Source organism: Stegodyphus dumicola, chromosome 3, assembly GCF_044657685.1.
Source record: "Stegodyphus dumicola isolate Sdum_Otavi_A_Nest chromosome 3, ASM4465768v1".
Lineage (NCBI taxonomy): Eukaryota > Metazoa > Arthropoda > Arachnida > Araneae > Eresidae > Stegodyphus > Stegodyphus dumicola.
The window spans coordinates 179,477,274-179,494,403 of record NC_140770.1 but is presented as its reverse complement, the minus strand read 5'-3'; the positions used below and the strand labels follow the sequence as shown (position 1 = coordinate 179,494,403).

At 30.7% G+C, this 17,130-nt stretch overlaps 1 long non-coding RNA gene across 1 annotated transcript in view; it reads left to right on the top strand.

Annotated features, from left to right (window-relative positions):
* The window catches only part of LOC146998222 (uncharacterized), a 720,447-nt gene extending 704,631 nt beyond the window's left edge, over positions 1 to 15,816 (top strand). Inside the window, exon 4 of the long non-coding RNA XR_015040042.1 lies at positions 15,686 to 15,816. This is a non-coding gene — a long non-coding RNA (uncharacterized LOC146998222). The remainder of the gene's footprint in view (positions 1 to 15,685) is intronic.
* The last annotated feature ends 1,314 nt before the right edge of the window (positions 15,817 to 17,130 follow it).

The window sequence follows — 17,130 nt, the reverse complement described above, 5'->3', positions numbered from 1 at the left end:
TTACATAAAATGTTCCACTTTAGCATCCGAAAGGCTGTAGTTGAAATACATATACATGAACTGTATTTAAGGAAATAAAATATGTAGTGTCTCTTTTTGAAACTTCTGCAACTACTTTGCTTCTCTTAATCTGGTCATTAGAATTATAATTAGATAGTTAAAAATATTAGCTATCAACCGTGTAGACATCTCTAGCAGTTAATAAGAAACCGTTAAATTACTCATATGACGATGAAATAAGACTGACTATACTGTAAAGAAGAATGTTTGCGAAAACAAACATTATCTTAAATTCATTGGCTCAAACTGCGTTTTTTTTTACAGTTCAAGTTTTTCTCCTCTTAGTGAATTTCTATAAATGCACCCAAGGCGCCTTTCACTATTTCAGATTTATTGGCGAATATTCTTTATGTTTTGCAGAACTTCTCCTTTGCGACTATTGTCATACTTCTCTGGATCATAGACTTCAATTTCACCAAGTCTTAACCGAGTGTTGTAACCTTTTCTTCATCTTCACAAAGTAATCCACCTATGCGACGGTTCCTCCTATGACTGAAGAAGCCCAGTCGAATGCAATGGCTGGACTTGGTAGTAAGCTGTAGTTCAAGCATATTAAAATGGTTGTCCGATTTATTGTTTTCTGTCTGAAGGCTTAGCTTGCAGGGAAGCTATCAGACAGCCAGGTGATCATGTGCAATTCCCATCGGAACATTAACAGTGTCTAGCCAGAATTGTGCGCATGCTTTATATAGTGTCTATTGCTATGGAAAATGTTTTTGCTCCTTCTTATAACTGGTGCCTATAGTCGAAAAATATAAAGACAAACTCACTCGTGTCATTCGAAGCTGCGACTGAAAGAAGGAAATATAGTGGTTGAAATAATCTGCAGTTCTTTATCAAGGAGATGACAGCTATTCATGTATTTTACACATACACACACACACAAATATGTGTATAATTCATCATGTGAGAGAATAAAACACTCATTTTAATCATGGCCGATATCGTGTACATTTGCTTAATTACATTCTTGTAGTCAGAGGCAGACTTTGCGACTATTCAACACACTTCATTTCTAGACGAAGCAATTCTTTTAGAATCCTATTCTGATTCACACTTGATTATGGTCGCAATACGCACTCATTCTTCATCATATTTTTGTACCTTTTCTGCATCTTATGAAAAATGGATAAAATAGAGATGAAAGTGACGACACCTTAGCTCAAAGCAAGCAGAGCAGGAGACATGCAGTGCATTGGTAAGAAACCGTGGGAGAGAATTAAAGTATTATTGTTTCCAAAAAATTTTGATTTCAATTGAAATCTTATTTGCTTATTATCTGAAACTAATTTGTATTTTATTTGAAGCGCGAGACGTGATAAATGTGCACTGCCTTCGCCGGGACTCGAACCCTGGACCTCACCAATACGCGTCGAGTATGCTTCCAGTTACAACAAGAAGGCATGAGGAAAGGAGGGAGAAGTACCTTATATACATATATTATATTATAAGGTATTATTATTATTATTATTATTATTATTATTATTATTATTATTATTATTATATATAATGTATTACTTGAAAACGTTTTTCATACATTAACTCCAAGGAACGGAAATCTTATTAAAAACATGAATTATTATAAGAAAAATTTTTACTCAGTACATTAATTAATATTTCAAATTAGTATTATCTAGACGTCTATTACAGTAAAACCATTAAAAATGTGTAAATGTGTAAAGAAAAATCCTCTATCGGAAAAATACCAAAAACAAAGCAAAATTTTTAGTTTTGAAAAAGTAGTTAATGTCATTGACTGCAGATTAATTTACTTGTCAAGGGGCAGAAACCAATCTACTGTCAGTTAACAATAACTAAAATAAATGAGAGTGTTTCGTCTTTTTGTCTTTTTTCAAAGTAAGGACCAAATTATTATTCTGCTAAAGCTAAATCACGAACAATATTCAATTAATAGAAATAATTAGTCCATTTAAGTCAAAAGAACTGTCATAAACAAAATAAAATTAGTAAGATAATCTTTTCAATTTATGTTACTCGTTAAGAACATCCGTAGCGTGCTTTAGAAAAAATATTCCCCAAAGATGTCATTTTAAATACAAATTCAAAAGTAAGAACAAAGTTATACATATTTTAATATTAAAAAGTTAAATTTAAAATGAAAAGAAGATCAAAGTTTACACAATCTTTTAAATTAAATTTAATAAAATGTAATTATGTAAATAGTTTAAGATCAACGTCAGAGAGGAAATTGACATGCAATTTGTAATACACTAATTAAACTGAGAACATTTATTTAGATGCAACAAACATAGCAGTTAAACATAATTAGCATCAGACTGCATTAGCACTTGTTGTCTTATCGGATATAGAATATGGAGTATTTTAATAAACTTCCAAACATAGATAAGAAAGCATGGTGTTAATCTCTAAATTAAATAAAGCACACCAGTGGTCGAGTGGTAAAGTCGCTGAAGTGACATCGAACGGTCGAGTGGCAAAGTGGTGAGTCGAAATCCGGGATTCCAATCCTGACGAACGGGTTGGCTGTATGGCTGTTTCGTGGTTTTCCCCGTGCGTGGTGTGTATACGAACTAATTTCCCTTGAAATGTACTTCACAGAAGCATCCCTCCCCTTAGGATCCCTGGAATGCTTTGCCTTGAACAAATAAACCAACCAAACCAAGAAACCTAAATAGAAAACTTTGGGAAAGCTGCAGGCTGCTATATTATAAAAATTAAATTTTATAGACAATTAAATTTTAAGTTAAACTCTATATTATTTTTCCTGGCTTGAGTTATAATTTTCACTCAGAACAAGTGCTTAAGCAAATTGAAAGGCATGTAGCGGAGTGTAACCTTAACTAAGCTAAATGAAGCATTCACAGCATTGTTGTTGTCTTACTAAGAGATAGTTCTTACGGAATCAGTGAACGGCCAGGCGTGCAGCCTGACCAGCTGTTTAGCCTTGAATTAGAACCTTGTCTCCTAAAATACTTAAATATTTACTAGCAAAACAGGAAGCTTTATCTGGGAATGGCTTTAATATGGCAAATCATACATGTAGATTGTGTGTTGCGTTTTCATTTGTAATCTGCAAGTAATGTTTTAATAAATTCTTACGGACTTATTTAATACATTCTCTGCATTTTCAATAGATCATTTATGGCTGACGTTGAATTATTTTTGCTTGCAATAAAGTACTGATCAATTATGAGGACAAAGATACACATTTTTCTTCTCAGTATCGCTTTTGCACCACGAGGAGAAATTTTGGTCTTACCAGTTCTGTCACCAATAGTCAAAAAGCGAGACGCTTAGGACGTGAGTTCGGGTTATCTCTTTTTCACCGGCCATTTTACGTGATAAATTTTTTATTTATTTTAGATACTTGAAAAAGAAATTCTCTTGTAAGATATAGTGACTTCTTGTGGAATACGCAGGCAAATATATTATTCTAGAGGGTGTCTCAAAAGGTCGTTGACCAACTTAACATGCTTGTCTGTCATACTATGAAAAAACTCTTCTTCTTCAGGAACAATGTTCTCAAGCGAAGAGGAGAAGAAAGAAAGGATGTTAAATGATGTGTTAATATGACTTTCATTAAAGAACGTAGTTAACTTATAGAAGGTATCCAAAATTCCTTTCATTCACCACAATGCATACTTCACAACCCCAATGCATGGATTCACGAACACGTCCAGAATGAACGGGTGTGTTACAGCCACATGCCGTCCAGGATCCTGGTGACGAGTTCCATGCTCGATGTTACGGTCGTCTGGTACACCATGGTCGTCTTGTACACCATGTATCTTCACAGGCAGAAATCCAGGGCAGTCAGGTTGGGAGATCGCGGTGGGCATCTGACTGGTTCGCCTGTTTCAATCCAGCGATCAGAATATGTCCTATCAGGGTACTCTCGCGCAGTGCTGCTAAAATGTACAGGCGCTTAAGCACGCTGAAACCAGACGTTTCGCCATGTAGCTGTTGGAACGTCAAACATGAGATCCGGTTACTGTCTTTCCACAAAAATGTCCTAAAAAATTGAGTTAGAAAATTTATCCTTCTCATTTATCCTTCTCCTGGAACGTCGCGTGAACCACACGTGATCCCAGTTCGAACTCTCCCATAAGCCTGCGAACATTGCCCTCTAGCGGTCGCCGTTCGCATTTTCGGACACAAGTTCCTACGTAAACCTTCTTTGCCATGGTTTGCCATGCCAGCATGTTAAGTTTGGCAACGACGTTTTGAAACCACTGTACAACGGTAACCCAGCTACTGTAAAGAAAATAATACTATTAAGTTCAAAGATGAAGCCTCGTGTATCACTTGATGGCTGCATTATTCATTTAGTAGTCATTTGGCATATTGTGACGTTCAGACATATGCACTCCTTAGAATTCCAGGTGCTTAATAAGAACTATGTTTTTATGAACTTAATAAGAACATTTCTGTATAACACATTTCTGAAATTACGGAAATGAATGTATCAAAATCCCACATCGTCATGAACCCCACCTGTTAAAGATTTTTTAAATTAAAATTCATGTTATTGTTAGTACTTGAGTAAGAAGTTTATTTCAACCCTGGATTACGACAGGGGCTCTGGGTAGCGGATTCAGCCACTACACCACACATTCATTTGCCCCGCTGTGTACATATCATTTACACTATTACATGTAAAATGAATACTATTTCCTTGATTTTGTTACATTGTTCGTGAATAAGGAAGGCTATTTTTTTCTTCTAATCTATCATTGTTCATGACACGTTATTGTGGCCGAATTTAAATCCTTGAGCCCATACTTCTTTCTTTAAAAGACAAAATGAGAGAGAATAAATTTGCAACAAGTTTATGGCTTAGCTTCTAGTTACTTAAGTGGTAGGTAATTATTGTTTATTTATGACGCAATAAAATCGCTATGAAATTATTCTCCTTCAATTAGCTATTCCGTAGCGTAAGAAACTATGCATGCTGAAATTAAAAATGCAAACATTTAATATTTAAATGAACTGGGAATAGCAATAAATTAACGATGAACAAATGATATGTCTAGAAAATATTTCAGCGTGGAATATTTTGCACTTGTTTTGTTCATTTTTAGTGTTATTTAAAATGTTTTCAAGGAAATATCTAATACATTAATTTCATTGTCTTCGGCTTCAAGATTCATTTTACCATAAATTGCTAGTAAAAAATCATTTTTATGTTGTAATAGTGTATCCTCTTTCAAAACATTCTGTATTGGTTAATTAATCCTTAGTTAATATTTCGTTTCCGTTCTCTAATTAAATACGCATTTATTTAGAAAAATAGGTATTTACTACTTTCTTTCTATTTTCGCAACCAGATTTCTGAAGAAAACCAACTTGGAGGGAAATTAATTTAATTTGTAACACTCAGAGGCAAAAATATTTGGTAACTGAAATCTTTCTGTTTTAGCCTGAAAGAGAAGTTTACTTAGAATAATAATTATGCAATTATCCTTTTACTTTCATATTATAATTAATTTCATTAGAGCAATAATTTGCTAGATTTGTACAAATATCTCCATGTCTAATATTTAGACTATAATTTTTTTCTGCTGTGAGTAACCTATACTTACCAATCTTTACTGAAATAAGAAAATAATTTCATATTCCTCCTCGCATTAATTAGTTGCTTTTTCCTTTCCTTTTGCTGAAAAATAGTTTAATGGAGAAATTGATGATCAAATAATAAAAATGATTTAAATTTTTTATTGCTAAGTTATTATGTTACATACGAAACTATGAGAATAATCTGAACTTAAAAAAAACCTTTAGGAAAAAATAATTCGTAAAAACAACGAAAAATACCTAAACTGATGCTGAAGGAGAATTCGGAGATAATGCTAAAATTCTTCGTAATGCACTAAGACAAATATCGCAAAATATAAACCAACTCACATAACAACTGAGGGTTTATAATTCTGCTATTAAATTATTCTTTCAAATATTAATTATTCTTGCCAACTTAACAAGCAACTAAGACTCACGCGAGATTAAACCTTTATAATACGTTATTTATTCCCTTTATCATTTGCAACAGAACATAACAGCACAGCATGTTCGGTTACTATTTAGACTATACACCTTAACAAAGGTTAAACCACTTGCATCTTAATATCATGAAGTACCACCATAAGGTGCTTTCACATCTGGTCAATAACACCATATCTAGTCGTTCTTATCCTCTAGGTACTTAACGTTTCTCACCAAATTGTGCTGTCTTAGATTACAAAAGAGAGTACATAGACATCTGATAGTTAACTACTCATATGGTAAATGGAAATACTCCTCCGTCTGAACAATATAAGCTTTTTCAAATTCTTCGAGGTAGCCCGCGTACGTTCAGTTCGATAGGAGTTAACTTATTAAGATTTCAAAAATTCTTTGCCATGATGTTACATAAATTTCTAAGACAATATATGCTGCAGAATTTTATGTTACACTAGAACTTCGACATTCGTCGTACAGGTACGACATCACTGGACTAATCGAACAGCACCACGAAAACTTTTATAGAGATATTCCCGGGAGACAGATCCAATGGTCTCTCATCTTTATTCTCCTACCAAATCACTCGAGAGAACTTTCGAATCACTAGTGTATTAAGTGCTCACATCCGAACAGACACTATACACTTACAAGCATTTACACCTTCCGGTACTGGAATCCAGGCTAACGAAGAGGTAACCAGCATCATTAACCATTATTTCTATCAGCGTGGACTTTGTATGTGCAAAAAAATGTAATTATCCGATATACAGTCGAACTCCGCTATAAGGAACAACCTCCGGATATATCGAACCTTTTGGTACTGTTAATTTCCTATCCATTCAGTGTTATTTTATATTGTCCTAGCGAACTTCGAAACATGAAATCGGATATTACGAACTACTGCATGGATATTTTCGACTAAAACCTTGTTTTATCCTAGAATTTTTGCAAGTTTTAATAGAAACGTGACTAGCTTTTAAAATTACCTACGTTTAAGATGTTAGGATACATATTATATCCAGATTCAAATTACGTTTCCTTAATTCCCACATCACTTTTCTCTAAAACCTAAAAAAGATTATGCGAAACACGTGTGACAGCAAACCTAGGAGAAGAAAAATACAATAAAAAAATTTTAGGACTCTTTGTTTATAGTGTATGTAATCATTAAACTAAAGAACGTAAGTGCGTCCTTTGACGGCTTTCTAATTCTTTCAATGGTTTATCAGACAGAGTTGTGTTTAAAGTTGATATTATTGTAGAAAATTTTAAATGTTTGCTGTTCAGGGAAAGAGGGCGTAGCGAATCGTAGGAGTTACGATTACACAGTTGATTCTTCTATCAGAGAATGGAAATTTTAATTCGTCTTGCAGTTTTTTTCAAAAGTTATCGAATCTTTTGATTAGTAACCATACATAATTTAAGTAAAAATTAAAGGTACATTTATTAGTACTTTTGTTATTTTTCATACAGTTATAAAAACACCATTTTCATAGCTTTGTGTGATAATCGACTTTTATAGCCGTACCACCAGATATACAGAAACAAACTTCCATCGCTTGAAGTTTACTTGAAGTTTCATTAGGTACGACTGCAATATGATAATTAAAATCTTCCTCTTTCTCTTGAATTTCATGTATTTAAAAACTTGAATATTTAAATCACGCGAAGTTTCCGAACAGAAGTACAGCAAAAAGCGGGAATTGATATCGAGTAAATAAGAAGCAAATTTAAAGAAATTTTTATATTTAGGAGTTTGATTTTATCGAATGATTTCGTGCAGGTCTTTGTTTATAAATGTAGTCAGTAGAAAAGCAAATTTAAATTCTGAAAAAAAAAAAAAAAAAAAAAAAAAAAAGCTAAAATAATTTAAAAATATGCAAACATGTAAAAGATTTAATTCTTGAACTAATCTACAATATCATTTAAATTCAGAAGCATAAGCAAATCAAGTGTAAAATCTATCCATGAAAATAAATCTACTAATTTAATAAATTAAAATTAAATTAAACAATTTTTTAAAAAATGCATATTTGAATGATCGTAGAGTAGCCAGGAGACAGACATATCAAGGGGAAGTTGCCTCCAAACATAAGTCTCCAATCATTTAATTCGTGTTTCGTGATTCATGCAGGCAAGGGTAAAAGTCAAAACCAAAAGTAATTCCAATAAAGTGGTACCCTTAGAAATTAACATTTAAGTATTAACATTTAAGAATTAAAGTTCAAAAAGGAAAATACTAATTAAGTCTTTTGAGAAACAAGTAAAGTCAAAATTTAAACTTTTTCTTAAAAAATTTAATTTTTTAAAAATTCATTTTTTATAAAATAATAAAAAAATCTAGAAACCAATGTATTTTAGAAATCTTTGTCTACAGAAACTTCCCCTACACGAATATGCATATCAATAAAAACAAACTATAAAAGAACTATACATAATACATATAAACCAATAAGAAATAAAAAAACAAAAAGAAACAAAAAGAACTAATTCACAATTTTTAAAATAAATATATATTTAAAAATATAATTTCATATTTAGAAAATACTTAGATACTACAAAAAAAATTAAAAAAAAAATACTTAAAGCAAGTAAATAGTAAGTCTTAGTTCTAACTTACCTACTATATGAGTGTTGGGGTCTGCAAAAGTGTTGTGAAGGAGAAGTAAGTGAGTTCTTCAAATTATATAGATGGCGCTTATGTAGGTAAAGTTGAGTGTCAAGCTGCTATCTTTGTTATAGTAAAAAAATTTTTGTAAATATTAATATTAATTAAATTAAATTAAATTAAAAATCCTAAAGGTAGTAATATCAATTATTTAGGGAGTTAAGTAACTGAGCCAATCAAGAGATGTATGTTTGCTTGAAGGAAATTAAAGTGAAGTGGTATGTGAGAAAAAGTAAACTGTTTGTAATTTGAAATGTGAGTTCTGTTGAAAAATTGTGAAAATTGTTAAAACATTAAGTGAAAGATATTTTGTGTGAAAATTGCAAAAAATTAAAGTAATTAAGAAAAACTGAAATGTTTTAATATTAAAGTTTTAAAGTAAAATTTCCCAAAATTTTTTTGAAATGAATTCCTTAAAAAACCTCTAAAAATTCTCAGAAATTTCTCAAAAATTCCTTTAGGAAGTTAAATAAAACTTAAATTTGATGAAAGAAAATATTAAAAGTTTAATGAACTTGATTTAATTGGTATATCAAAACTTAACTAAATACTGGCTAAAGTATGGAAAATTAGAAGAAGAAGATTAAAATCTTCACTCAATTCGGGCTATAATTGAGACTTTTGAAAAGAGTTGGCCCTTTATTAGTAAAATGAAAGAATCCAATATTGATTAAATATACGTATTTACAACAAAAATTTACAATAAATTGAATATAAATTCCAACTCAGTTTAAATATAAATGAATTAAAGCTATTTGCTCATACTTTTAGATACATAGATGATATTGTAACTTTCAATAATAATTCTACTTTTGAGAAATTCAAAATTTACCCAAATAGTTTAACACTTAATAAAACGAATACGAATCAAGATACTATTGAATTCCTAGACCTGCAAATTATTAAACACAACAAAATTAAATTATTTGATAAAAGAAGGAATTTCCATTTTCCTACTATTAAACTAATTAATTGGAACTCTAATATCTCTAGAAAAGTAATAGAAAACACGTTTCATAGCCAAATTATCAGAATAAAAAATATATGTACTGAAAATAACGATTTAAAGTAAGAAATCATAAAACTAATTAATGTACAAGTTGATAACCAAGTACCACCAAAATTTATTAAATTATATATTAAAAAGGCAGGCCTTGACTTTACTTTATAATTTTTTGGCTCTTTTGGATATGATAACATTACCTTAAACCTTAACTGGAGGGTAATGAAGGATATAAAAGAGTAGAAAAAATATTGTAAATTTTTATTGTAAATATTTTGTAAATATGTATATTTAATCAATACTGGATTCTTTCCTTTTACTAATAAAGGGCCAACTCTTTTCAAAAGTCTCAACTATAGCCCCAATTGAGTGAATATTTTAAACTTCTTCTTCTAATTTTCCATACTTTAGCCAGTATTTAGTTAAGTTTTGATATACCAATTAAATCAAGTTCATTAAACTTTTAATATTTTCTTTCATCAAATTTAAGTTTTATTTAACTTCCTGAAGGAATTTTTGAGAAATTTCTGAGAATTTTTAGAGGTTTTTTAAGGACTTCATTTCAAAAAAATTTTGGGAAATTTTACTTGAAAACTTTAATATTAAAACATTTCAGTTTTTCTTAATTACTTTAATTTGTGCAATTTTCACACAAAATATCTTTCACTTAATTTTTTAACAATTTTCACAATTTTTCAACAGAACACACATTTCAAATTACAAACAGTTTACTTTTTTTCACATACCACTTCACTTTAATTTCCTTCAAGCAAACATACATCTCTTGATTGGCTCAGTTACTTAACTCCCTAAATAATTGATATTACTACCTTTAGGATTTTTAATTTAATTTAATTTAATTAATATTAATATTTACAAAAATTTTTTTACTATAACAAAGATAGCAGCTTGACACTCAACTTTACCTACATAAGCGCCATCTATATAATTTGAAGAACTCACTTACTTCTCCTTCACAACACTTTTGCAGACCCCAACACTCATATAGTAGGTAAGTTAGAACTAAAACTTACTATTTACTTGCTTTAAGTATTTTTTTTTTAAATTTTTATGTAGTATCTAAGTATTTTCTAAATATGAAATTATATTTTTAAATATATATTTATTTTAAAAATTGTGAATTAGTTCTTTTTGTTTCTTTTTGTTTTTTTTATTTCTTATTGGTTTATATGTATTATGTATAGTTCTTTTATAGTTTCTTTTTATTGATATGCATATTCGTGTAGGGGAAGTTCTGTAGACAAAGATTTCTAAAATACATTGGTTTCGAGATTTTTTTATTATTTTATAAAAAATGAATTTTTAAAAAAATTAATTTTTTAAGAAAAAGTTTAAATCTTGACTTTACTTGTTTCTCAAAAGACTTAATTAGTATTTTCCTTTTTGAACTTTAATTCTTAAATGTTAATACTTAAATGTTAATTTCTAAGGGTACCACTTTATTGGAATTACTTTTGGTTTTGACTTTTACCCTTGCCTGCATGAATCACGAAACACAAATTGAATGATTGGAGAGTTATGTTTGGAGGCAACTTCCCCTTGATAAGTCTGTCTCCTGCTTACTCTACGATCATTCAAATATGCATTTTTTAAAAAATTGTTTAATTTAATTTTAATTTATTAAATTAGTAGATTTATTTTCATGGATAGATTTTACACTTGATTTGCTTATGCTTCTGAATTTAAATGATATTGTAGATTAGTTCAAGAATTAAATCTTTTACATGTTTTTATATTTTTAAATTATTTTGGCTTTTTTTTTTTTTTTTTTTTTAGAATTTAAATTTGCTTTTCTGCTTTTTTACTTTTATACGTATTTGTTTAGAATTTAAATTTGTTTAAATTTAAATTTCATTCCTTGCAGCAAAGGCGCAAAGAATCTTTAATTAAATATGTATTTAAATTTAATTTTTTAATTAAACTCAATTTATTCCTATGAAACAATATATATATATATATATATATATATATATATATATATATATATAATATATACATACATACATAAATATATACATATATTGAACGTTCTACGGCTAATAGTTTTTTACGTTATGCCAGATACATGCATACGAACGTACGGACGTCATGAAAAAGTTCCTCTTCAATCCATTTTAAATACATTTTATGATATGTTTTGGAAGAAATAGTACTTTATTCTGTCCATGCGTATAAATTTCATGGTGAAAAATGGTCTGAAAGGATTCTGGAGCCGTCAGATTGAATATTCTGTTTGAAATTAAATATCTGAAAATTTTCACGATTACAATACTTCCTTCGCACAAGAAAGATAAAAATTCGGGTTAACAAATTACTTGCAGGTTACCTGGTTAATAAAATACCCACATATTTAAGAGCTCAGTTCACTGACCAAAATGCAGCCTACGTGCCAAACGATAAATGACGTGATTATTACTATGACGTCTCAATTTGCATTTTCTAAAATACCGTCTGTTTACGGACAGTATTTTCCATGCTATTAAATGTTAGTTTTGATTCAGCGAACATCTGCTGTCATGTATTTGAAAGCTGAGTAGGTGATTTGATCTAAATAACAGATATTAAACCTGATTTATTTTGAAGAAATTGTGCCTAGAGAGGAAATATGGGGCTTTACGTATGATCTTGAAGCAAAAGTGTAATCATCTGCTTGGGTTGGAAAAATTTTACCACGCCCAACGTTTATTTTCTTTTGTTTTCATTCCAAAGTTATAATTCGCAAAGAATTAGTTACTAAGGGACAATAGTGTACTCTATATTTTATGAAGATATGATGGACAGACATGCTACTATAATTCAGCACATTTAGTTACAAAAATCTGAACTGAATAATTAGCAACTTCTGCAAGACAAAGCACAGTCACAGAATGGCATTCTCGTCAAGCAGTTTACAGAAAAAAAAAAAAAAAGTTTTTTATAGTTCAAGCACATTTACAGTTCAGTACATTCTTCATTCGCTTCATAAACAAGCTACCTGAATAATGAAAACGCTTAGGATGACGGGCGGTATGTCGAGTTACGAACACCATTATGATCAATGCTATGCTAACACCATTATGATTAAGACCATTATGATTATAAAGGTGTTTTCAGATAACGTGTGCCACATAATTAACACACGAAGTTTCCTAAAGTATAATTTGATACGAATTTTGTAGGTATGCAAATAATTTTAACGAAATTGTATGTGAAATTGTTGTATCGTTTCTATAAGTCTGAAGGGAGAGAATCTAAGCCGGTGAAATAAGGGCAATTCTATTCAACACTGAAGTAAATGGCTAGCTCACTAAAATAGTGAGTTATCCCCAAGTTGACGATTCTTCATTTTGGTTCGGTCCCTGTATGAATGTAATTGAATATCTGTAATTGATCCCTACATGTAACTATAATTGCATCCGACACTTATGAGGCATTTCCCCGCCTTCTTAGCATGCCTTCGTGATGTAGTAGTCAGCACGCTCGACGCGTATTCGAGAGGTTCGTCGTTCGAGTCCCGGCGAGAGCATTGCATTGCTCATTTTTCATCTCCGCTGCTTCGAAATAACCTAATGTCTCTAGAATGTAACTGTAACCGCGTATGCCTTCCAGTAATTTCGAGAAATAGAAGATACTGGAAGATACCGGCTGAAAATTATATAAAACCGCAGAGAACATAATTTTCCCAGTTTTCAGTTTAGAGTTGACTTTTTAGTATTGAGAGATGATTATGCAAACTCCGCTCTTTAGATGCTCTTTGCATTGCTGTGTGTTTAAATTTCTTACTAGTCTGAAATGGTAACTACTGATTGTGTAATTATTTTTAAGGAAAATTCCAGAATTGTAAAATGCTTCTGTTTACAAAAGAAATTATATAAAGCTATCATTGGTTCTGTGTACATTCAATATATTACGAACTCGTACTTATGCAAGAATATTTTCTATAGCTTAAATCTCTTTAAAAAGGCCTCGCAAAGAGTGACGTATAAGACACCATGAAATCAGCTTGTAGGAAATTATGGCTATTTTGGATAGCCGACAATAGCTAGAGCTTTGCGTATTGGGATGTTTTTTGGTATCTATAACAGTGTGGCTCTAGATAAAACCATGAGCCAGGAACTTAATAATGAAGGTATGGGGAAGTTACTATAAGACCAAAAAATGATTTAACAAGAATGAATTTCAGTTTCAGGTGCCGCAACAAAAAGTGGCTGTGGGTGAATTGTCTTCAGAAAAAATGAAAGAAGGGAAAATGATCCTAATTTCTCTGATACGCGACCTTTGTGCAAGACGAGTACGATCTAAAGTTTTCAAGTAACAGTGCCGCGCTGATAAAACAGTATCTAACAACAGAAAATCATTTTCACTTACAATGCCTTTTGTCACTTTAGAAACATTTGGAAAGATGGTTAAGAACAAATCGCATTAGACAACTTTTTGAATGAAACATAGGCTTAGTGAGTCTTAAACAGAGTCACGAGCTCAGAAACAAAGAAAGGGTAAGATATATCCTCCGATGTTTGGATGATAAGAGTTTCGCAACCAAGCATTATTATGTTGTTCATAGCTTTCCACTTATACCCACTCTTATCTGAATCTGAAAGTTTTCAGATTTTAAATTACGTCCAAAAGGAGGTTTTTTAACGTTTTGTGTGTTACCTTTATTTATTAAATATCATGTTCTTTGTAATTAAAGCATGAAATTCAGTTCAATAGCAAAGTGACAAAATAATTGTAAAATGAGCATATTTTAGAGTTTCCGATACTCAGTTCTGCGCACTGGAGATAAAAAGGTTTTTTTTTCCCATAGAGTGTTGCTATTGCTCGCTTTTAAAGCGTTGAGTTTGTTACTCAGAAATTCGTTAACGTTTTACAAAATATGAAATCGATCATAAAACAAATTCCAACTTTCAAATTTGGTCTTCCACATGTCCATATTCGTAGGAGGATTACGTCATTCAAAATTCGATGGCTCTAGGTACCGTTGTTTTATCACAATGCGAGATATATACATAAATTTATGCAGATTTTTCATTATTTAATTTCTTTAAATAAATATAATGCAGGACTCTAATATTTGGTGGCAACAGTTTGAAAAGTGAGACGGACATTTATAGAGATTCAACGCAAAATCGCAAAACGAAAACGATAGACATTCAGGGACAAGGTCCCTTTGAACTAATACATTTATGCATATTTTATCTGTTTAATATGGTGTTTATATTTTTTTAATTTTATAGTGCATTATTTCCACTACTGATTACGTCTAATTATGTTTGGTTGTGATTTTGCTACTGAACATCTACACAAATTACTGTTGTAAAGTTTAGTCAAGCAGCTATCGGTGATCCAGAAACGAGTTAATTAATTTCACATTAATTTCTACGGGAAAAATTAGTTCAATTTACGAACATTTCTGGTGATGAGCATTCGTTGGAAACGAATTAAACCGACGTTTCAGTTTGATTATAGCGAGAGACATATACATTATTTCAACAGATAGGTTTACGAAGGAATCAAGTTAACTGTAGTATAGATATACCAGAAATGTATATTCCAGGTTAAAAGTGCGAATTTCGAAATTTCGATTTTGCATCATTTTAATTCCAAAGCATTATACACAAATTGTGTTTCAAGCGCTTTTTGGACCATTGCTTACTTGTGCCACACATACTCTCTTTACATACAATGGTATTATGAGCAATTATTTTATTGTTGGCATACGATGTGTCATACATTAAGTATTAAAACATAAAAATAAAAATAATGAAGTAAATTGCAAAATGATGCCGCTTCATTTCCTCCTCAAAAACCATTCTTGGCTTTATCCATTAGAGTTTTACTTCACACGCCGTATTAGATTTCCCATTTCGGATGGGAGGATTGGGCTTAACGAGACAATTGCGTCATTAAGGGTAGGCAACGAAAATCATTTTTCTTCTTTCAATATTGCTGCTCAGAATCATCCTCTCTTTCAGATATCACTAACTGGGAAGGATGAACGTATCAGAGATGACCACTCCTACTACCATTGGCCCAACTCCAAACTTAACTTCCCTCCTATGGTATTTATTGGCAGCTCCACCGTTTTTGTCGCCAACAAAGCCAAGTAAGTGAAAATGTCTATTATTGGTATTAACTGGCACTTATTGAAATTGATTTTGTTAATGATTCTCATAATGCAAGAAAATTGGTTGAAGAATGAGTGAAAAATTATGTTTGAAATTAAAATTTATAACAAGAAAGGAAGTATTAACGTATAGTAATTTATAATCATTTCCTCAATATCTTGAATTATTACGGTACGTTCAACCGAATGAGAGACGTCAATTACAGCTTTTACAATCTTTAACTTTTTCACATTTTTATTTTTTATTGTTTCATATCATGCCATGCAAATTTAATCATCCACCTGTTATGTTTCAGAATCTCTTTAACAGTTACTTCTGCTTCGGAATATATCCCCATAATTTTAAAAATAGAATTATTTGAAAATATGACCAACATTTTCTTTCATGTTCTGGTATCGAGTTAAATTTCCTGGATGTTGCAGCGCTAAGGTTTTGAACGAATTACATATTAATCTCCATTCAATATAAAGTAACTAATTTTCGCTGAACGCTAATATGTTGCACCATATTGCTATCGTAAATTAATTTTCAATTTCTATAGATGTATCTTATTAGCATATTATTAATAAAGAATACTGTTGCAATCGATTACGATAATAATAACCGATTTTTATTTTAATTAAGAATCATAAAACGGATGAGTATTTTCCTCAAATTAGGATTAGTGGAAGGATAGTTGGCATTTTCCGTGTCGGGAAATAAGTCTGCTAAATAAAAAGTGTACAATAAAATATGGGACTATAGGATCTATGTTAATTATAAATAGAAAATTAGAAGGACTAAATATAAATCAGATAAAGTAACAGATAAATTGTAAATTCATGTTCAGTGTTGGAAATTTTAAATAGGTTCACTCAATACATTTAGATAAGTAAAATTTAAAACAAAATTTAAGGTTTGTGTGCTTGATAGAATTTTATAAAAATATACTTTAATATTAAAAATACCTCCTTGAGAGAAAATAGCGAAAAAAATTCAATCTATCAACTACATTTTAAAACGTTTTTTTTTTAATATTTTGCACCATAATCATGTTGTCTTTGTAGCTTCACGTTACCTTTTATTTTATCTTTTAAAGATTCTTGCTTCCTGAGTGATTTTATAAACCATTGTTTCAATATTGAAGAATGAACTTTATGAATTTTTCGAAGCCCCATACGCATACGCACATTCTGCACATAATGTAATGTTACAGGTTTATATCTCTAGTCCTATCTCTAGTCTCAGGTTATATCTTATTATCTAGTTAAATTTCGATAGTCGGCCCAGTAGTACAGAAAATGTAGAACTAC